We start from the raw sequence: 24,069 nt of genomic DNA, 5'->3' as shown, positions 1-24,069 counted from the left end.
ACAACAAATACTTTTTTGGGTCTTAAAACTCCTTTATCTGTTTTACACCTACGCTCTGTCCGCCAGAGAAAGCAGGATCTCCCAGTGGCCACACATTTTAATTCCACGTCCCATTCCCATTCTGACATGTCTATCCACGGCCTCCTCTACTGTAAAGATGAAGCCACACTCAGTTTGGAGGAACAACACCTTATATTCTGTCTGGGTAGCCTTCAACCTGATGGCATGAACATCGACTTCTCTAACTTCCGCTAATGCCTCACCTCCCCCTCGTACCCCATCTGTTACTTATTTTTATACACACATTCTTTCTCTCACTCTCCTTTTTCTCCCTCTGTCCCTCTGAATATACCCCTTGCCCATCCTCTGGGTCCCCCCTCCTTTGTCTTTCTTCCCGGACCTCCTGTCCCATGATCCTCTCATATCCCTTTTGCCTATCACCTGTCCAGCTCTTGGCTCCATTCCTCCCCCTCCTGTCTTCTCCTATCATTTTAGATCTCCCCCTCCCTCTCCAATTTTCAAATCCCTTACTCACTCTTCCTTCAGTTAGTCCTGACGAAGGGTCTCAGCCTGAAACGTCGAACGCACCTCTTCCTAGAGATGCTGCCTGGCCTGCTGCGTTCACCAGCAACTTTTATGTGTGTTGCTTGAATTTCCAGCATCTGCAGAATTCCTGTTGTTTATCTGTTTTAGATGTTTTATTGCAAAAAGAGGATATCAAAATAAAAATGACAAAATAAATTTAAAAACAGTTCCTACTATTACAATCTCAGTTTAACTAGACCACACCCTTGTTACATATGCAGTATGAAAATAACTGAAACAAAATATACTAAACCAATATGGTAGTGGCAATTCTAAAAAAAAAGTACGAACACTGTTAGAATCCCACCAAATCTGTACCTTATACAAAACATCGAAAATATGAATAAATACATCTCATCTTAACTAAGAGATATACTCACATTTGGCACACATGTGCTTAACTTCCAGACACATCTAGGCTAGACCTTGAAATAAGTTCTCCTCGCTCACACTACGTGAACAGAAATTAACACATTCACATTCGGCCATGAAACAGTAAAGAAAGACAAATAAACTTTTACAGTACATTGCCTTGTAGTTGAATTACTAAAAAGACTAACCAGTAGGCCGATTAAGGAACTTCTCAATCAGACTATCCAATTTACTCGCAAAAATCGGAAGCATCCACATGTAAAACAGATCAAATTACTGATATTTTAGATTTACAAACAAGTATAAATGAATTTCCATGGATATTATCAAATATTATTCACCTTTCCTCACCAAACCCAGAAAAAGCATTCGAACATCATCCTTTCTACAACATGGCAACTCTTCATTCTACTCCACCCATGCAAAATGACATCACCGATTTCTCTTAAAGGCACAGGCAGCTATTTTAGCATTACCACCGTGAATAAGTCCAGTTTAACAATGAAAAATGATATTCAACAGTCACCTGGTTACAGCGGTAACTTACTGAAAATGTTGAAGGAGTAATAGAATATTTCCAGGGCTCCCTTGGCAGGAATCTTGATATCAAAGCTGATATCAGTAGGAAGAAGATGGGTTAGAAATCTTGACTTATCAGGAAGGTGTGATGGATATTCACCTCGAAGCCAGTAGGCCTCTTGTTTTTCTGCTAAACTTGATTTCAAAATAACGCTGCCATTTGAAAGGTCGTAAACCGTTGTAAGTAAACTTCCGTCTAAAGTTTGTTTAACTTCTGGTTGTAAATAGAAGTCAGCCTTCAGTTTTTAAAATGTGAATGAAAAGCACTCTGTAGAACAGCTTTGCAAATAGGGTCTGTATTTTGAAGAGTCTCTATCTGTAAAGATTCACTGCCTCTGCTTTATTTTTGGTCAACAGTAGAGTATAAGACAATGAGTTGTTTAGTTTGGGTTGATTCAAACAGACAAGCTGAGTTCTTAGTTCTTAAGTTGCTTAATTCAAGAAAGCTCTTAGAACAGATGGATAATATCATTTAACACATCTATAACTGATATGTTTATTGCTTCTTGGGTTCATGCACTCAAGGAAGCTAGCTTCACAGCATTAATAGTAGCTGGTGAACATCTATGTCTTCAAAAGATGCTTTTAAATCGTTTGAGTTAAGAGGATATCTGAGGAAATATCACATGCTTGTGAAGTCACTCAAGGGGCTGAAAAGGGTATAAATATAGAGAGCAGTTCTGGTTTATTAGAAATTGGGTAAAGAACACAACATCTCCGTGGATTGTCACTTTGTCGTGGTGGAGAAGCTTGTGTGGTCCTGTGATCCCGAGAGCGATGCCATCTGGAGCTACATTCCTGGTAGGGTTACCCATGGCGGTAAGGTCGAGGGTGAGGTCCCTGCCGAAGAACAATCCAACCAAGACCTCAACGGTGGAACAGGCCGACCAAGTTACTTCGAACTCAACAGCTGTGAAGGCGGATGAAGGCTGCAATAAATCCATCAGCTCCAATAGTCGTGGTTTCCATGCCATTGGAATCAGTTGGTTGATTTGTGAAGTATCATGTGCTTCTTGGAGTGCAACATCAAGTACACATTGAACAAATACACGCACAGGCATCTTCACTCTGTACAGAACGAAGACCATCATCCTTGACCTCGAGGGATAGCCACGACGACAACAACGAAAGAACATGAGAACATGGAAGAACTAGAATCCATTCCTCCAGCTTTGGTTTCTGTGACAGATAATTTGTTTGGCTGCATTTTTGGTATGTCTTTTTAGTTCACAGGAATCGTACCTGTGTTTTGGAAATCCTTTGTTCTTTTAGCTTTAAGCTTTATCCTTTGTGTTTAAGAAATTCTTTCTGCTTTAGGCTTTGGAAATAGTTTGTAATTTGAAAATGTTTTATAATGTTTTAAGATTCAATATAATGATTCAATGAATCAAAATAAGATAGCAATCATCTGTGAGGATTGGGAAATGTTTAAGATATAAGTCCTCTGTGAGTTTTAAATGTGTTTTAAGAATATTGTTTGGATTTAAATATGTATCACTGAAAATAAATGAACTGTGGCAACATTAGCATTCATTTAAACTACTTTGTTAAATGGAGTTATCTTCTCCTTGGTAGAGAGGGGGGCCCACCACTTGAATAGTGGGTATCGGCAACTAAACTTGCCCTGGAGAATAAGCAGGGAATTGAACTAATCTATGAAGATTGGGTGGTTACAGTACTGTATAACCCCCCTTTAGAGAGACTACTCGTGGCTATTTATTTCCGATAGGGCTTTGTTCGAGTATTAGAACTTTGCAGTCACCAGACCGAACACCATCACAATACAAGCTGTTAGAATGAAAGATAAATTTTGTATTTAGATGCAAATGAATGCAAACACTGTTGATGACTGCACTTGAGATTATGATACCAAGCTAGCAGCAATACAAGTTCCAAATGAGGCAAAATAGACTTTACAGAATGGTGAAAAACGTCAGGTTTACAGGTAAAGCAAGTTTTTAAGGAAGTCTTACATTACTTTAAAGCAACATTGGAAATTTGATACATTTGATGTAGTTTAAGTAACAAGTAAACTGTCCATATAGCTGCAGAATAGGTTATGAATGTTTGAGCTATTTTTCAAGCTCAGTTGAATGGACTTAGATTGTGGGTAGAGGTAGCAAGGCTAAGATACAAAAGCAGGACTCCTACCCAATGTTAAATACCACAGAAGTGCAGAATAGATAGAAGAAAACTAAATACATCCAGACTGATTTATTAGAAATACCTTTATTCTTGAGGTATCAGTGTTGGGGATTGTCTGAAAAGGTACAGAGGATGGACAATGTCTCAAAATGTAAAACAAGATCAACTTACTGGTTGACTGGTTTTAAAGAAGGCAAATACAACATTAGCATTCATTTCAAGAGGACTAAAATATAAAAGCAATGACATAATGCTAAGGCTCTGTTCGGTATTGGACATATCATACTTGGAACACTGTGAGTACTTTCGGGCCCCTTCTCTAAGAAAGGATCTTCTGGCATTGGTGAGGGTCCAGAGGATGTTCACGAGAATGATCTCAGGAATGAAAGTGTTAATGTATGAAGAGCGTTTAATGGCTCTGGGCCTGTACTCATTGGAGGTTAGAGTGAGGTAGATCTCATTGAAACCTATCAAAAATTTAAAGCCCTGGATAGAGTGGACATGGAGAGAATGTTTCCTTATTGGGGGAGTCTTGGACCAGAGAGCACAGCATCAGAGTACGAGAATGTTCCTTTAGACCAGAGACAAAAAGGATTCCCTTTAGCCCAAGCATGGCAAATCTGTGAAATTCATTGCCACAGACAACTGCGCTGGCCAAGACATTGGGTATACTTAAAACAGAGGTTGATAAGTTCTTGATTAGTCAGGGCATCAAAGGAAATAGAGAGAAGGCAGGAGAATGAAATTGAGAGGGATGATATATCAGCCATGATGGAATGACAAATGGCCTAATTCTGCTTCTATGTTTTATGGTCTTATGCCAATCACTGTAATTAAGAGAGCAAAAAATAGTTTGCATTTCTATAACACCTTTACCGCAATACAACAACTAAAACAATTTTCTGGGAGCATTGCCAAGCAAAATTTGACAATGAATCAGATAATGTCACAGGATCATCTAAATTAATTAGAGCAAATGTCAACAAGGTTGGTCAAAGAAGTGAGCAGCTGATGGTCAGTGTAAATTGGTGGGTCAAAGGGCATGTTTCTCTATGATTATGACTCTAAAGTGGTAAGTTTTAAGGAGAATCTTCGAAGAGAGTTTAAGTATTGGTAGTTAAAATCATCGTAAATTAGATAGATAGATACTTTATTGATCCCAAACGAAATTGCAGTGTCACAGCAGTATTGCAAGTGCACAGATATACAAATATTAGAAGAGAAATAAGAAAGAATAAAAAGTTAGTTACCTTAAACAGCCTAACAGGAGAGGGTCATTGCTTCCTCGACTGTAGGTTGACTCATTGTAGAACTTAATGGCCCAGGGTAAAAATGACTTCATATAGAAACATAGAAACATAGAAAATAGGTACAGGAGTAGGCCATTTGGCCCTTCGAGCCTGCACCGCCATTCAGTATGATCATGGCTGATCATAGCACTCTTTGGAGCTGTGAAGTTGTCTTAGTCTATTACTAAAAGTGTTCCTCTGTTCAGACAAGGTGGCATGCAGAGGGTGAGAAACATTGTCCAGAATTGCCAGGATTTTCCGTAGGGTCCTTTGTTCTACCACAGCCTCCAATATGTCTAGTTTGACTCCTATAACAGAGACAGTCTTTCTAATCAGCTCATTGAGCCTGTTGGCATCGCCCATGTTGATGCCATTGCCCCAGCACAACACTGCATAGAAGACTGTACTGGCAACCACAGATTGATAGAACATGTGAAGGAGAGGCCTACATACTCCAAAGGACTTTGGTCTTCTCAGGAAGTAGAGGCGACTCTGGTCCTTCTAGTACACAACCTCTGTGATGATGCTCCACTCAAGTCTGTCATCCAGGTGCACCCGGAGATACTTGTAGGTCCTCACCACATCCACGTCCTCACCAATTAGGGATGTTTAATAGGACTATCTCATAAGGTGATGTGACTGAAAGAGGTTACAGAGGAAAGAAAGGGTGACACAGTGGAGCAATTTGAAAAAGTAAGAAAGCAAGTTTCCTTTTTTTGGTTTTGCTGGATTAAGGAATAGGGTAGGTTGGTGGGTAGAAGGAAGATGAATCAACAGAATTTTGTGTGACAGCAAATAGTCCTGGGATGATTAGCCTCTCCAGAAGATAGCAAAGGGAAAGAAAGGGAGTCAATTTTGGAACGTCCGATGTAGATAAATCAAAGTTCAAGGTAAATTGATTATCAATGTACATGCATTATATACCCACATATATACTACCCTGAGATACATTTTCTTATCAATATGGGATAAATGGGTTGTACATATTGTGCATTAAGAGGGAGGAGGAATAGTTAATAGTAGTTAATAGTAATTTTTATCAACTCTCACCTTTTAATCTAAATAGACAGAAGTAATGACTTGATTGTCTTGACTTAACTGGTTTCATAAAATGGAAAATGGGTTAAGTCGTTCTTTGAAAGCAGTTTGCTTTGACCAGGCTTAGCTTTCGGTAATGAAAAAGTGGGTTGGCAAGACAGTTGATCTTTTCATCAGTTTCCCTACATAAGAAACAAAGTTTTCTGAAAATGGCTATAATTGTGCACAAGGCCACCTGCGCAAATACTCTATTAAACTGCAACGATAGTGAGGACTGTGTGTGGATGGCAGCAATGTAGACATTAATGAGTACCCTATTTTGTATTCCCATTGGCCTTTCAAGGCAGATATGAATTGGTTTGCTAGTGCATGCTTGTTATTTGGAAGAAAGATTTTTTTCTAACTGCCTGTGGGGTGAGAACCCTCAACAGCTGAACACCCACATAACATTTAGTGCTCTGAGAATATTTTTCACAAATTTACTTATTTTCACTTTGGAGAAACAGAATCTTTTTAGAGTGAGAGTTTGACTGAAGCATTTAAATGTGTAAAATGCATACAGCAATAATAAAGAATCCTTATTACTTCTGAAGGCTAATTGTCACCTGCTTGCAGCAGTTGTCATTTCAGTAGTTTTATCCAAAATGATCCTTGGAATTACATGTAAAATAAACGCATTTATGACAGACATCTCAGAAGGAGAGCAATATTGAGCAAAATAAAGATGTTGATGACATTCAAGGTTCCGTTGGGATGGATTATAATTAAATGCGGAAATCAAGAAAAAGATTAAGAGAAAATGGCGTAGGAAAATGAATGAGAAAAAGATTAAATTATGAGGTTCTGAGAGTGGAAATAAAGAAGATAAATGAGGCAATAACCTTAAAAAAAGAAAAAAGCTGCCATGTCCATGTCATTGTAGCCAATAGAGTTTAAGAGAAATGGATTCTACTAAAAAAAATCAAAAATGTAGTTATTGAGCCTCAGGGCTGGAAAAAAACAAGAACATGTAATCTAAAGAAATAAACTCATTAAAGATAAGAAGTACTAAAGTGAAATAAAAAGCAAGTAAGAATGAAGTTGAAAAAATGACAAGGAAGATGAAATTAAGAAATCTCTATCAAGACATAGCAGACATGTATTTAAGTAACGATAAAGACTAATAGGTAACCAAGCTAAACATAATCAATAGATACAAGACAGAATTAAATAACCTTTTCTGCTTAATTTGCACAGAAGTAGAAATATCATTTCACTTGAAGATGAGCTGCAAAAACACCAATGAGCCAGATCATTTCTCCTTGTCCCATGGTTCAGTTTAGCAACATTGCCTTTCTCCTCGTTGCTCTCACAGTGAAATGCACAAGTCAGAAGATCCACAATGGCGTTTCTGGCCACCCACGCCACGATTTGATATGTCACTGAATTCATTACAATGGATTCACTGACCTTGAGAGATAAATACAGCTAAGTGACTTATTTATTTTTCTATATCTTATTGTATCTTAATGTTTTCATTAAATTTCAGCACTTGAAGTTGTTTTACTTAGATATTTTTACTTTTTAAATATTAAAAAATGTTTAAAACTTTTAAAACTATTTTAAATATCTTGAATTAGTAGAGACATTTAAAAATATTCAAAGGCCTTTGACAATTGTAAGTTGTCAAAAAGGCATCAGAGAGGTCTTGGGGCCAGACTTTTGCATCTAACAACAGAGGTACTTCTACAGGGGAAGATCATTAGGTATATCTGAATCAGCTGCAGGCAGTAGTCAGGTACTGTGGGTGGCTCATTTCCGCAGCGTCAGATCCAGTTTAACCCAGCTCAATCATAAATTCTAGAGTTAGACTGCACTGACACAGGCTCGTTACCCACCATTAAGGCAACCTTAATATGGGGAGCGTTTGATGGCTCTGGGACTCTACTCAGTGGAATTCAGAAGAATGAAGAGTGACCTCATTGAAAACTATTGAATGTTGAACAGTCTCAATAGAGTGGATGTGGAGAGGATGTTTCCTATAGTGGGGGATCTAAGACCAGAGGACACAGCCTCAATAGAACGGTTTTCATTTAGAATGGAGAAGAGGAGTAATTTCTTTAGCCAGAGAGCAGTGAATCTGTGAAATTCATTGCTACAGGAGTCTGTGGAGACCAAGTCATTTGGTATTTTTAAGAAAGAGGTAGATAGCTTCTTGATTAGTCAGGGCATGAAGGGATATGGGAAGAAAACAGTAAATTGGGGCTGACAGGGAAATGGATCAGCCATGATAAAATGGTGGAGCAGACTCGATGGGCCAAATAGCCTAATTCTGCTCCTTTATCTCATGGTCATATGGTCTTGCATTAATCCCATTCTCTCCATCAGCTCCATGCAAATTGCATGACCTCGAGCTGAAATGATTATTTCTTATTCTTCACACATGCTGCCTAACTTGCTAAATTCATCCAGTAATTTGTTTTTATTTTGCTCCAGTCTTTTGTGTCTCCAAATCCTAGCACACATCCTCTTTAAATTCTCCAATTTATAGTGGCCAGTTAACCTATCAATCTGCAGGCCTTTGGGGTGATAGATGAGACTAAAGCACCCAGAAGAAATGCAAGTGGTAACAGGGAGATCATGCAGGTAGACAACACCACGGGTTAAGAGGGATCCCATGCCAGATAGATATAAAATAAATAGATATATAGATGAAAGCAAAGATGATATATAACAAAAGATGGAAGATTATAGATTCACTAAAAATCAGAAACAATTTAATTATTGAACATCAAGGGTGCAAGAAGAAAATAAAATCTAAAACAAAGTACACATATGAAAAGGTAAATGGGAAAAGCAAAAATGATTTAGAAGAAATTCTCCTTGAAGTGACGGAGGATGAGAAGTGACCTGATAGAGGTGTATTGGGTCATGAGAGGCATTGATCGTGTGGATAGCCAGAGGCTTTTTCCCAGGGCTGAAATAGCTAATACAAGGGGGCATAGTTTTAAAGTGCTTGGAAGTAAGTACAGCGGGGTATGTCAGGGGTAAGTTTTTCACACAGAGTTGTGGGTGCGTGGAATTCACTGTCAGCGACAGTGATAGAGGCGGATACAATAGGACCTTTTAATGGACTCTTAGATAGGTACATGGAACTTAGAAAAAAACAGAGGGCTATGTGGTAGGGAAATTCTAGGAAGCTTCTAGAGTAGGTTACATGTTCGGCACAACATTGTGGGCCAAAGGGCCTGTAATGTGCTCTAGACTTTCTATGTTTCTATGTTTCTAAGAAAGAAAGAATGAAGAAAAAAATGACAAGAGATGAAATTAAGAAATAATTTTATCAAAAAAATAGAAATGTGCTTACGTAATGATGGAGGCACTAAAAATAAGCAATATCATCTTAGAGACAATAGATGCATTACAGTATTGAATAACACATCCGACAGGCTGAAATCACTGCAAAGCTCTTGCTGTTTGTGCTTATTAGTGACTAACCACTCAACCTGCCATTATAATAAGTGTGCTCCTGACATTACGTCCACAGAAAAGCTAGATCCAAGCTAATGGATGAGGTCTGAAACAAAACCCAATGATCAGCAATCCCACTGGAATATGTTCAGATTTTAAAGTTCAAAGTTATATGCTCCGCAACCTTGAGATTTGTCTCCTTACAGGCAGCCACTAAACAAAGAAACCCAAAAGAACCCTTTAAAACAAAAGACCATGTGCAGAGGGGGAAAAAAACAATTAAAGCAAGTAAACAGCATTCAAAACAAAACAAAAGTGAGTCCTTGGACATGAAGCCCAGAGATGCCGGAGCAGGCCCATGGCCCACAGCCTCAGTTCAGCACAGAGCCGAGCAGGCATTGCAGAGCCCTCAGGCATGGAGTACTGTATCTGGTTAAGCCACCCTGATGGACTTCTGAGCTGTTAAAACCATCAGAGATTAAATTATTATATATTGAAAATTCACAAACACCAATACCTGCTAAAAACATACTACAAAAATTGTGTGAATAATTAATGATGTACAGTAATAAAACATTTCAATACATTTAAATTGGTTTAATTTTAGAATATACATTGATAATGCCTTGGTAATGAGATAAGTCAGAGGAGAATGGCCAGGCTGATAGCAAGGGGACAATAACTCAAATAACCATGTGTTACAATGGTGGTGTGCAGAAGAGCATCTCTGAATGCACAACAGGTCAAACTTTGAAGTAGACGGGCTACAGCGGCAGGAGACCATGAACATACACTCAGTGGCCGCTTTATTAGGTACAGGATGAGAAGCAAGGTCTCCTGGGTAGCACACACAAAATGCTGGAGGAACTTAGCAGGCCAGGCAGCATCTACGGAAAAAAGTACAATTGACATTTCGGGCTTTTGCAGGACTGTGGAGAAAAGCTGAGGAGTAGCTTTGAAAGGTGGGGGTGGGGGGAGAAAAAATCACTAGGCAATAGGTGAAATTAGGAGGAGGAGGGATGAAGCAAAGAGCTAGGAAGTTGATTGGTGAAAGAGACAGAAGGCCAGAGAAGAAAGAAAAAAGGAGGAGCACTAGAGGGAGACAATGGGCAGGCAAGGATATAACATGAGAGAGGGACAAAGGGATGGGAAATGGTGAAGGTGGGGGGAGGCATTAATGGAAGTTTGAGAAATCAATGTTCATGCCATCGGGTTGGAGGCTACCCAAACAGAATATAAGCTGTTGTTCCTCCAACCTAATTGTGGCCTCATCACGACAATGGAGGAGGGCACGGACGTACATATCAGAAAGGGAATGGAACGTGGAATTAAAATGGGTGGCCACTGGGAGATCCCGCTTGTTTTGGCAGATGGAGCTCCCCCTCCCTCCCCTTTTTACTTTTTTCCATGTCCTTCTGTCTCTTTCACTAATCAACATCCTAGCTCTTTTCTTCATCCCCCCCACCTTCAAGTTTCACCCATTACCTAGTGTTTCTCTCTCCCCTCCCCCACCTTTCAAATCTACTCCTCGACTTTTTTCTCCAGTCCTGTTGAAGGGGTTCGGCCCGAAGCGTCGACTGTATTTTTTCCACTGATGCTGCCTGGCCTGCTGAGTTCATCCAGCATTTAATGTGTGTGTTGCTCGGATTTCCAGCATCTACAGATTTTCTCCTGTTTGTGACCTCCAGGGTAGTAACTTCTGGATTGCTGCCTGTGCCACGTGCCAGTGAGGGTAGAAACAGGATGATTTGGCAGATAAATAGGTGGCTGAAAAGTTGGTGTTCGGGGAAGGGCTTCTGGTTCTTGGAGCATTGTGGGGGAGGTATGATCTTTACAAAAGTGATGGGTTGAGCCTGATCCCGAGGGGGACCAATACTCTCTCGGGCAGTTTTGTTAGAGCTGTAGGGAAGGGTTTAAACAAATTTGGCAGGGGAATGGGAACCAGAGTGAAGGGACTCAGGATAGAAGGAATGGTTTAAAGCTAAGATAGTGCACAATCTGACTGTCAGGAAAGGCAGGCAGATGATAGGGCAAAATTGCAGCCAACAGTGTGAGTATCAGTGCATTAGGAATGCAGGATCAAAAAGAGTAGCAAGTACAGTACTCAATGTGTTACATCTCAGTGCACAGAGTATAAGAAATAAGGTGGGTGATCTTGTTGCACTTTTACTGATTGTCAGGTATGATGTTGTGGCCATCACTGAATTGTGGCTGAATGATGGTTGTAGTTGGGGGCTGAATGTCCAAATTTACACATTATGTCAGAAGGATAGGAAGGTAGGCAGAGGGGGTGGCGTGGCTCTGCTAGTAAATAATGTCATCAAATCAGTAGAACGATGTGACATAGGATCAGAAGATGTTGAACCCTTGTGGGTTGAGTTAAGAAACTGCAAGGGTAAAAGGACATTGGTGGCAGTTACATACAGGCCTCCCAACAGTAGCTAGGATGTGGACTACAGATTACAATGGGAAATAGAAAATATATGTCAAAAGGGCAATGTTATGATAGTTATGGGAGATTTTAACATGCAGGTCAATTTGGAAAATCACATTGGTAATAGGTCTCAAGAGAGTGAGTTTGTTGAATGCCTATGAGATGGCTTTTTAAAGCAGTTTGTCATTGTGCCTACGAGGGGATCAGCTATACTGGTGTAACACACTGTAAGGTTTCACCGTAGCAGTAATGTTAGAGTTATGACTAGAGGTAACAGGGTTTTGGAATGTGGGGCAATCCAATGAGAGGGATGTTGTTCTTTCTTGTGGGTCGGGGAGAGAAGAGGAGAGAAGTTGCGAATGGAGAGAGTAGGTAGAACAGCGGATGGAGTGGACTTGGAGTGAGGGTGCGAAGGTCAGTGACGATCGGAGGAGGTCGATGGTGGACGAATGGCCTTATCAGTGAGCTCCAACGTTGCGCATTAGACTGTTTCATGAAAATGAGCCATTTTCTTTTTTTGTTTGTTTATTAACTATATAGTCAAATTAAGAATTATAAAGCTCATTGGTTTAATCACATATTGTGTACTGTTTGTTATCTCGTGGTACTGATTTATAACAGGGGACACATCACACAGCATTGACCCAAACAAGATTTCTTAAGATTGGCTGGGCCAAGGGCTGTCTTCTTCTAGATTAAGCCGCTAGCCGAACTGAGAGTTACACTGGCTTGGGTGTCATGTAATGAACCAGAGGCGATTTGCAAGCTTAAAGTAAAGGAACCCTTAAGAGTCAGTGATCACAATATGATTGAGTTCAACTTAAAATTTGATAGGGAGAAAGTAAAGTCTGACATAGCAATATTTCAGTAGACTAAAGGAAATTAAGGTAGTGTGAGAGAGGAGTTGGCTAAGTAAATTGGAAGGAGATGTGGCAAGGATGACAGCAGAGCAACAATGGTTTGAGTTTCAAGGAAAATGAGGAAGGTGCAGGATAGAAGTATTCTAAAATGAAGAAATACTCACATAGCAAAATAGTACAACTGTGGCTGACAAGGGAATTCAAAGCTAATGTAAAAGCGAATGATAGAGCTTACAACAAAGCAAAAATTAGCAGGAAGACAAAGGATTGGGAAGTTTTTAAACCCACAGAGAGCAACTAGATGAATCATTAGGAGGGAAGAGATGAAATATGAAAGCAAGCTCGCAAACAATATCAATGTGGATAGTAAAAGCTTCTTCAAGTATGTAAAATATAAAGGAGATGAAAGCAGATAGAGCACTGCCAGAAAATGAGGCTGGAGAAATAATACAGGGGACAACGAGATGGCAGATGAACTAAATGAGTATTTTGCATCAGTTTTTACCATGGAAGGGTTATCATACGAGGAACTTTTGATGGCTCTGGGTCTATACTCGCTGGAATTCAGAAGGATGAGGATGGACCTCATTGAAACCTTTCGAATGTTGTAAGTCCTAGACAGTGTAGATGTAGAAAGGATGTCTGCCATGGTGGGGGGATCAGGGACAAGAGGGCACAGCCTCAGGATACAGGGGTGTCCATTTAAAACAGAGATGTGGAGAAATTCTTTTAGCCAAAGGGTGGTGAATTTGTGGTATTTGTTACCACAGGCAGAAGTAGAGGCCAGGTCATTGGGTGTACTTAAGGCAGAGATTGATAGGTTCTTGATTGGGCACGGCATCAAAGGTTATGGGGAGAAGGCCAGGGAGTGGGGCTGAGGAGGACCTAAAGGTTTCAGCTATGATTGAATGGCAGAGCAGACTCGATGGGCCAAATGTCTTGTGTTCTTATGCAAAGTTAAAACGACCCAGTCATAGAGGGCTGTCTTGTTCCAGTGCATTGAGGAAAGGTCCGCAATTGGGAAGGTTTCACACTGTAGTTGATTCTGATGCATACTGTGATTGTGAGTATGCTATTGGATTTGCCTCACCAAATGCAAGTGATGACAATGTGCGTGATACAATTCTTGCTCATATGTGAGGTTGCGTACAGTCAGAGGTAGTAGAAGGTACAAGAGCCTCAGGACTTACACCACCAGCTTCAAGAACAGTTTCTACCCCTCAACCATCAGGCTCCTGAATAGAAGTTGATAACTATACTCACTTGCCCATCCAGTGAGATGTTCCCACAACAAATGAGCTCACCTTAAGGACTCTTCACCTCATTATCTCATGTTCTCGTTATTTATTGCTATGTATTTATATTTGCATTTTGCACAGTTTGTTTTCTTCTGCACCCTGGTTGATCTTCATTGATCCTGTTATAGTTACTATTCTATAGATTTGCCAAGTATGCTCACAACAAAATAAATCGCATGGTCTTATATGGTGACATATACGTACTTGATAATAACATTTACTTTGAACTTTGAACCATTCTTCCACACTTGAGCTGATGTGTATTCCTTTCAAAGCACACACAACAATCTGATTACGGAGCCTAACACTGTCAGGTGATGTTACGACATTATGGCTCAGGTGAATGTGCTGTGAAGTCCTTCTACTCATATGTAATGATCCAAATAAAGATCTGAGATCTGCCACCTGGGAGCAGTCTGAAGGGAATAACTTGATCACTTTGAGCAGACAGATGCTAATCACTTATCACAAGGGTTACAACCCCTGAGTAATCTGTGGTTTAAAGGATCAAGTGGTTGCTAAAGAAGAGCCTCATCTTTTGCAAGAACAAAGTTTTTTTTTCACATTTCAACACTGGAGAAAGTATTCCTTGCTTGTTTAGGCACAGATTGAAAGTCAGCAGCATGAAGGATATAATTCAACAAATTTTTCACCATTATGGCATCACCCTTCTTGCACACTGCACAACAACACAAACTCCCATGGAACAATGGGTCTGATACAGAGACACCGTCATCACCATAACTTACTTCCTACCACTGCACAGAGCTGGAAACCACCTCAGGACAAGATGAACAGAATTTGAATCATTTGAAGGAAAGTCACCAACAGTCTGAGGGAAGTGAGGGACACCAGAGAGAGGGGCAACTCATCCTCATTAAGAAAAATAACAGCCAAACATTTATACATACGAAATATGTATTAGAAAGAAATCCCCACAGAAACCAACTCAGATGTATTCTTCAGCTGAGCATTCAGTATCTGCTCCACATGACGTCTCCATGTCTGATCTCCAACATCAACTGGGTACATCAGTGGTCCAGTTCTTGCATTTATCCTACTGGGTGTCCACTTGTCTTCTTGGTAATCACACACTAGGACTTCCTCCCTAACCTCAAACCTCCTTGCTGATTCACTTGTCAGTACTCTTGATCTGAGAATTCTCAGTCCTGATGATGGTGAATTTTAATGCAGCATCTTAAGCACCTACCCAGTTTATTAATTTATCTATTAAGAGTCAGAATGGAATCAGTTGTTCCAGTCTTTTGAGCCATGCCACGTAGCAATCCCCCGATTTAATCCTAGTCTAATCACAGGATAATCTACGATGACCAGTTCACCAATTGGACTGTGGGAAGAAACTGGAGCATCTGCAGGAAACCCAAGCAATCACGGGGAGAACGTACAAACTTCTGCCAGGCAGTGAAGGGAGTCGCTGGTACTGCAAAGCGCCACTGCACATACCGTGCCATCCCATTCTGAATAATAAGTAATAAGAAGAAATGCAGGTAGTGAAAGGAATGGCATCTTTTAAAAAGAGGAAAGAATCTCCAGACAAAAAAAAATGAAGATCCTCTGTCTTCCTGACTGAAGAATAGAGTTATAGATGAGGAAACTAAATGAATGACAGGAGCAATTTATCTCAAAATGGAAAAATATAATCATCTTGCCGAAAATGCTCATTAATTCATGGTAATGAACAACATGTTCCTCCAATTAAGCACTGGAAATGCTAATATCCATTCTCTGATAAGTGATTCATCTCACTCCCAGGAATTCGCCTGAGACTGAAACAGATGATGCACAGGCTTCGTGTTCTGTCTGAGCTGATTCCCTAATTCATTTCCTCGTTAGCAACATAACAATATATTTTTATCTACATAATGAATCTCCTTCACCTCTCCACTCTACAGTTCCAGCAGAGCCATGAACAGTTTATCACTAATTATCTATAAAGATAATTAGTTATTTCTTCACCAGTTTGATCGAGGCACGACTGCGCAAGCGCGTGGACGTCAGCCAGTTAGAACAGCGAGAAGAGTTTAAAAGGAGACAGCCTTATAGAGCAGGTAATGGAGTAGAGGGACACAGAGTAGGAGGTCTTTGATTCAACGGGGCTTCGGGGTCGAGGTGAGGTAGGCTGCCTGCGTAGAATACAGACAGGAAGAATGTGTGTGAGGCCCATGTCCTGTGCTGAGTGTCAGATGTGGGAAGTCCTGGAGACTCCTAGCTTCCCGGACGGCCACATCTGCACCAGATGTGTCGAGCTGCAGCTCCTTGGGGAACACGTTAGGGAACTAAGGATGCAGCTCGATGACCTTCATCTGGTCTGGGAAAGTGAGGAGGTGATAGAGAGGAGCTACAGGCAAGTAGTCACACCGGGGCCTCGGGAGACAGATAAGTGGTTAACAGTCAGCAGAGGGAAGGGCAGGAGTCAGATGCTAGAGAGTAATCCTGTGGCTGTCCCCTTAACAATAAGTATTCCTGTTTGAGAACCGTTGGGGGGTTCGGCCTACCTGGGGGAAGCAACAGTGGCTGTGCCTCTGGAACAGAGTCTGGCCCTGTGGCTCAGAAGGGTAGGGAAGGGAAAAGGATGGCAGCAGTGATAGGGGACTCAATAGTTATGGGGTCAGACAGGTGATTCTGTGTATGGAACTGGAAGAGATAGCAGAGGTACTTAATCAATAATTTGCTTCAGTATTCACTACGGAAAAGGGCATTGGCAATTGTAGGGATGACTTACAGCAGACTGAAAAGCTTGAGCATGTAGATATTAAGATGGGGTCTGAGCCCAGAGGACACCCGAAGCAGCTGTGCAGGTTGACTCTGTAGTTAAGAAAGCATACGGTGCATTGGCCTTCATCAATCGCGGGGTTGAGTTTAGGAGCAGAGAGGTAATGTAGCAGCTATATAGGACCCTGGTCAGACCCAACTTGGCTCAGTTCTGGTCACCTCACTATAGGAAGGATGTGGAAACCATAGAAAAGGTGCAGTGGAGATTTACAAGGATGTTGCCTGGATTGGGGAGCATGCCTAATGAGAATAGATTGAGTGTACTCTGCCTTTTCTCCTTGGAGAGACAGAGGATAAGAGGTGACCTGATAGAGGTGTATAAGGTGATGGGAGGCATTGATCGTGTTGATGGTCAAAGGCTTTTTCCCAGGACTGAAATGGCTAGCCTGAGAGGGCAGAGTTTTAAGGTGCTTGAAAGTAGGTGCAGAGGAGATGTCAGGGGTAAGTTTTTTACGCAGAGAGTGGTGAGTGCGTGCCTGTGACGGTGGAAGAGGCGGATACAATAGAGTCTTTTAAGAGACTCCTGGATAGGTACATGGAGCTTAAAAAATAGAGGCCATGGGTAACCCTAGGTAATTTCTAAGGTAAGGACATGTTTGGCACAGCTTTTTGGCTGAAGGGATTGTGTTGTGCTGTAGGTTTTCTATGTTTCTATAACTTCTTTCAAAATGATTATGTGAAGAACAAAAGGATGACAGGAGTGAAGGTAGGACCGATTAGAGATAAAGGTGCGAAGATGGCCTGGAGGCTGTGGAAGTGAGTGAGGTCTTCAATGAATACTATTCTTCGGTATTCACCAATGAGAGGGAACTTGATGGTAGTGAGGACAATATGACTGAGGTTGATGTTCTGGAGCATGTTGATATTAAGGGAGAGGAGGTGTTGGAGTTGATAAAATACATTAGGACGGATAAGTCCCCGGGGCCTGACAGAATATTCCCCAGGCTTCTCCGTGAGGCGAGGGAAGAGATTGCTGAGACTCTGGCTAGGATCTTTATGTCCTCGTTGTCCACGGGAATGGTACCGGAGGATTGGAGGGAGGCGAATGTTGTTCCCTTGTTCAAAAAAGGTAGTAGGGTTAGTCCAGGTAATTATTGACCAGTGAGCCTTACGTCTGTGGTGGGAAAGCTGTTGGAAAAGATTCTTAGAGGTAGGATATATAGGCATTTAGAGAATCATGGTCTGATCAGGGACAGTCAGCATGGCTTTGTGAAGGGCAGATTGTGTCTAACAAACCTGATAGAGTTCTTTGAGGAGGTGACCAGGCATATAGATGAGGGTAGTGCAGTGGATGTGATCTATATGGATTTTAGTAAGACATTTGACAGGGTTCCACATGGTGGGCTTATTCAGAAAGTCAGAAGGCATGGAATCTAGGGAAGTTTGACCAGGTGGATTCAGAATTGGCTTGCCTGCAGAAGGCAGAGGGTCGTGGTGGAGGGAATACATTCAGATTGGAGGATTGTGACTAGTGGTGTCCCACAAGGATCTGTTCTGGGACCTCTACTTTTCGTGATTTTTATTAACGACATGGATGTGGGGGGTAGAGGGTGGGTTGGCAAGTTTGCAGACGACACAAAGGTTGGTGGTGTTGTAGATAGTGTAGAGGATTGACGAAGATTGTAGAGAGATATTGATAGGATGCAGAAGTGGGCTGAGAAGTGGCAGATGGAGTTCAACCCGGAGAAGTGTGAGGTGGTACGCTTTGGAAGGACAAATTCCAAGGCAGAGTACAAAGTAAATGGTAGGATACATGGTAGTGTAAAGGAGCAGAGGGATCTGGGGGTACATGTCCACAGATACCTGAAAGTTGCCTCACAGGTAGATAGGGCAGTTAAGAAAGCTTATGGAGTGTTAGCTTTCATAAGTCGAGGGATAGAGTTTAAGAGTCACGATGTAATGATGCAGCTCTATAAAACTCTGGTTAGGCCACACTTGGAGCACTGTGTCCAGTCCTGGTCGCCTCACTATAGGAAGGATGTGGAAGCATTGGAAAGGGTACAGTGGAGATTTACCTGGATGCTGCCTGGTTTAGAGAGTATGCATTATGATCAGAGATTAAGGGAGCTAGGGTTTTACTCCTTGGAGAGAAGGAGGATGAGAGGAGACATGATAGAGTTGTACAAGATAATAAGAGGAATAGACAGAGTGGACAGCCAGCGCCTCTTCCCCAGGGCACCACTACTCAGTACAAGAGGACATGGCTTTAAGGTAAGGGGTGGGAAGTTCAAGGGGGATATTAGAGGAAGGTTTTTTTACTCAGAGAGTGGTTGGTGTGTGGAATGCACTGCCTGAGTCAGTGGTGGAGGCAGATACACTAGTGAAATTTAAGAGACTACTAGACAGGTATATGGAGGATTTTAAGGTGGTGGGTTATATGGGAAGCAGGGTTTGAGGGTCGGCACAACATTGTGGGCCGTAGGGCCTGTACTGTGCTGTACTATTCTATGTTCTATGTTCTTGTCAGTATTTTTGTCCCTCAGTTTTAACATTCTCATCTTTGTTTCTATATCCATCAGTGAATTCATCCCCACTGCTAAACCCCACGAAGATCTCTGCATTCAGACAGTCCTGGTCTCTTGCACATCCTCAGTTTTAATTACTCACTATTTGCTAGACTTTCCTTCACTTTTAGTGATATTATTGTATAAACTCATAGAAGTTCAGTAATTTTTACAGATGGGAGAAGAAGATCAACTGCTCATTTATATCTCAAGTTGCAAAGCTGATGCAGCTATGAGGCCACTTAGTGTTTGAAATTTCCATAAGACCACAAGATATAGAAGCAGAATTAGGCCATTTGGCCCATTGTGTCAGTTCCACCATTTCACCACGGCTGATCCAATTTTCCTCTCAGCCCCAATTTCCTGCCTTCTATCTGTATCCCTTCATTTCCTGACCAATCAAGAATCTATCTTAAATATATCTCTACCTTAAATATACACTAAGTATACATTAAGACTTGGCCTCCACAGCTGTCTGTAGCAAAGAATTCAACAGATTCACCACTCTGGCTAAAGAAATTCCTTCTCATTTCTGTTCCAAAAGGACACTCCTCTATTCTGAGGCTGTGTCCACTGGTCTTAGACTCTCCCACCACAATGAAACATCCTTTCAGCATCCACTCTATTTCAGTATTCAATATGTTTCAAACAGGTGTCCCCTCATTCTTCCGAATTCCAGTGAATACATGCTCATAGCCATCAAACACTCTTCATCTGAGAAACCATTCAATCCTGGAATCATTTTTGTGAACCTCCTTTGAACCCTCTCCAGTTTTAGCACATCCTGCTCACAATACTCCGAGTGAGACCTCACCAGTGCTTTATAAAGTCTCAACATTACATCTTTGCTTTTATATCCTAGACCTCTTGAAATGAATGTTAACATTGCATTTCCCTTACTCACCACACCCAACCAGCAAATTAACCGATAGGGATTTCTGCACAAGGACTCCCAAATCCTTTTGCACCACAGATTTTGGTATTTTCTGTCTATTTAGAAAATAGTCTGGGCCAGCTGGTGGAGCAACGACATTGGTACTGGACCCGGGAACAGAGGTTCCCGGGTTCGAAACCAGATGGGTCCGCTCCCGAGTATGCTTTCCATCTGTGCCGGGTTGAGTGTCGAGATCGCAATTAGACCTCGTAAAAATAAAAGGGAAAATACTGCAAAAATGTCTGTGCGAGGAGTGGCACGCCACACAGTCTCTCTCTCACTCCGTGCCTTGTAAAAAGCCATGAAAAAGACATCATCACGGACACACGCACGGACACGCAGATGCACACACACAGATGCGCACGCATGCACACATAGATACACACGCACAGACTCGCACGCACGCAGGCGCATGCCAAAAAAAAGAAAATAGTCAACCATTTGTCCATGCTGCTGATTATTTCTTCAAATAATTCCAACAGATCTGTCAGGCAAGACTTTTCCCTTGAGGAAGCCATGTCTATTTTATTACATGCCTTCAAGTATCCTGAGACCTCATCCTTAATAATGAAATCCAAAATCTTCCCAACCACTGAGGTCAGACTAACTGACCTATAGTTTCCTTTTTTCTGCCTCTCTCCCTTCTTGAAGAGTGAAGTGACATTTGCAATTTTCCAGTCTTCTGGAATCATACCAGTATCAAGTGATTCTTGAAACATCATTACTAATGCCTTCATGATCTCTTCAGCTACCTCTTTCAGAACTCCGGAGTATACACCATCTGGTCTAGGTGACTTATCTACCTTCAGACTTTCAGTTTCCAAAAAACCTTCTCTCTAGTTATGGTAACTTCACACACTTCATGACTCCCAACACAGTGACCTTCTACCATAGTTCTAATGTCCTCCACAATGAAGGCTGATACAAAATACTTATTCAGTTCGTCTGCCATTTCCTTGTGCCCCACTACTACCTCTCCAGCATCATTTTTTAGTGGTCCAATATCCACTCTTGCATCTCTTTGACATTGAAGAATCACTTTGGTATCTTCTTTGCTATTATTGACTAGCTTAATTTCATATTCCATCCTTACCTTCATAATTACTTTTTTAGTTGCCTTCTGTTAACTTTTAAAAGCTTCACAGTCCTCTAACTTCTCACTTTTTTTTGCTCAATTATATGCCCTCCCTTTGGCTTTTATATTGGCTTTGACTTCTTTGTTAGCCACAGTTGTGTCATCATTCCTTTAGAAAACTTCTTCCTCTTTGTGATGTATATATCCTATGCCTTCTGAGTTGCTTCCAGATATTCCAGCCATTTCTGCTCTGTTGTTATCCCTGCCAGTATACTTTTCCAATCAATTCTGGCCAACTCTTTTCCCATGCCTCTGTATTCCACTGTAATACTGATACATCTGACCTTAGCTTCTCCTTCTCAAACTTCAGGGTGAACTTGATCATATTATGATCACTTTCCCCTGAAGGTTCTTTTACCTTAAGCTCTCTAATCAATTCTGGTTCAATGCACAACACCCAATCCTGAATAGTTGATCCTCTAGTGGGCTCACCATGTGCTTCTCTAAAAAGCCATCTGATAGACTTTCTAGGAATTTCCCTTCCTGGAATCCAGCACCAACCTGATTTTCTCAATGTACCTGCATATTGTAATCCTCCATGACTATTGTAAAACTGCACTTTTGGCATGCATTTTCTATCTCCCGTTGTAATTTGTAGATCACATCTTTACTACTGTTTGGAGGTCTGTATACAACTCCCATCAGGGTCTTTTTAGCTCCATCCACGATGATTCAACACCTTCTCAACGTATGTCACCTCTTTCTAATGATCTGATTTCATTTTTTACCAACAGAGTAACGCCATCCCTCTGCCTTTCTGATTGTCCTTTCGTACAATGTGTATCCTTGGACATTAACCTCCCAGCTGTCTTCTTTCAGCCATGATTCAGTGAATGCCTACAACATCATTCATGCCAATTAGCAACTGTACTGCAAGTTCATCTACCTTATTCCACGTACTATGCACATTCAAATATAACACCTTCAGTCCAGTATTCACCTTTTATGATTTTGTCCACCTTTTACATTGCAACTCATCCTGGTGACTGCAATTTTTCTCTATTAACAGATTCTCCTCACTACACATTGCCTCTGTTTGTAAACCAGCTCTATGGTACTTCTTGCATTGAAATATACGCAGCTCAGGACACTGGTCACACCATGCTCCACCTTTTAATTCCTAACTTTGTCTGAGGTCTTGCCAACATCTGCCTCTACAACTTCCTAACTAACTGTTCTGGCACTCTAGTTCCCAACCCCCTGCAACTCTAGCTTAAACTCCACTGTGCAGCATTAACAAACCTTCCCGCTAGGGTATTAGTTCCCCTTCAGTTCAGGTGCAAACTGTCCCTTCTGTACAGGTCCCACCTTCCCTGGAAGAGAGCCCAATAATCCAAAACTCTTATGCCCTCCATCTCACACCAACTCCTTAGCCATGTATTTAACTGTATAATATTCCTAGCTCTGGCCTCACTAGCGCATGGTATGGTAGCGATCCTGAGATCACAACCCTGGAGATCCTACCTATTAACCTAGCACCAAACTCCCTATGCAGAACCTCATCACTGATCCTACCCATGTCATTGGTAGCTACATGGTCCACAACTTCTTGCCGTTCACCCTCCTACTTAAGAATGCTGAGGACACAATCCCAGATATCCTGGACACTGGCACCCGGGAGGCAACATTTCCGTGAATCTCATCCTCGCCCACAGAACCTTCTGTCCATTCTCCTAACTAACGAATCCCCTATCACCACAGCATGATTCTTCTCCCACCCCCCTTTCCTTCTGAGGCCCAGAGGCAGACTCAGTGACAGAGACTTGCCCACTGCAACGTTCGTCTGTTCGGTCAACACCCCCCCCACCCCCCACCGACAGTAGCCAAAGTGACATCAAAGTGATAACCTGTTGTTGAGAGGGATGGCCAAAGGGGTACTCTTCACTTCCTTAAACCCTTTCTTCTTCCTGTCTCTCAGCCATTTTCCTATGTCCTGCACCTTGTGTATAGCTACCTCTCTCTATGTCCTGTCTATCACCCCTTAAACCACCCGGATGATCCGGAGTTCATCCAGTTCCAGCTCCAACTCCTTAATGTAGATTGTTATAACCTGCAGCTGGATGCACTTTTCGCAGATGTAGTCACCAGGTACACTGAAGGTCTCCTTGCCTTCCCACATCCCACAAGAGGAACATTTCACTATCCTGCCTGTCATCCCCATTGTCCTAGCTGAGCAGATACAAAGAACAGAACAGAAAAAATGAGCTTTTCTTTCCTTTATTTACTCTGAGTGAAGCCTCTCTTTGCTGAAGCCTCAAAGAGCTGAAGCCTTAAGATTACCACTCTGACTATGTCCACTCCGATGACAGCAGCTGCATTTGCCCCCGCCCCCTTTAACTTACTATTACTAATCAATCGCAAACATTGATCAGTCGCTCTATTACACTGGCGCGACTGCTTCTACTTTTCGTCCTTGGGCAATGGACCTGATTGAAGTCCCCTCGGAAGTGGCGTCAGAGGCGAGGGAGAAGGGCTGGCATCCTGCTGAGGTTGAGACAGCATGCTAATTAGCCACCGTTCCCTAGCATATTCCTGGCTAACGTTCAGTCCCTGGACAATAAACTGTGCGAACTGAGAGCCAGAGTCTCCTACCAGCAGGAAACAAGGAATGCAGCGTTTTGTGCTTCGTGGAGACCTGGCTGACAGAGGAGAT

The 24,069-nt window shown here is 41.7% G+C and overlaps 1 long non-coding RNA gene across 1 annotated transcript; it reads right to left on the bottom strand.

Moving 5' to 3' along the window:
- Positions 1-541: 541 nt before the first annotated feature.
- On the bottom strand, positions 542-1,372 carry LOC140196002 (uncharacterized). Its single transcript, XR_011885593.1, has 3 exons — positions 1,299-1,372; positions 966-1,036; positions 542-684 (listed from the first exon to the last, which is right to left on the bottom strand). It is a non-coding gene; the product is annotated as an uncharacterized lncRNA (long non-coding RNA).
- Between the last annotated feature and the right edge of the window lie 22,697 nt (positions 1,373-24,069).

Source organism: Mobula birostris, chromosome 4 (assembly GCF_030028105.1).
Source record: "Mobula birostris isolate sMobBir1 chromosome 4, sMobBir1.hap1, whole genome shotgun sequence".
Lineage (NCBI taxonomy): Eukaryota > Metazoa > Chordata > Chondrichthyes > Myliobatiformes > Myliobatidae > Mobula > Mobula birostris.
This window is presented reverse-complemented; position numbering and strand designations above follow the sequence as displayed.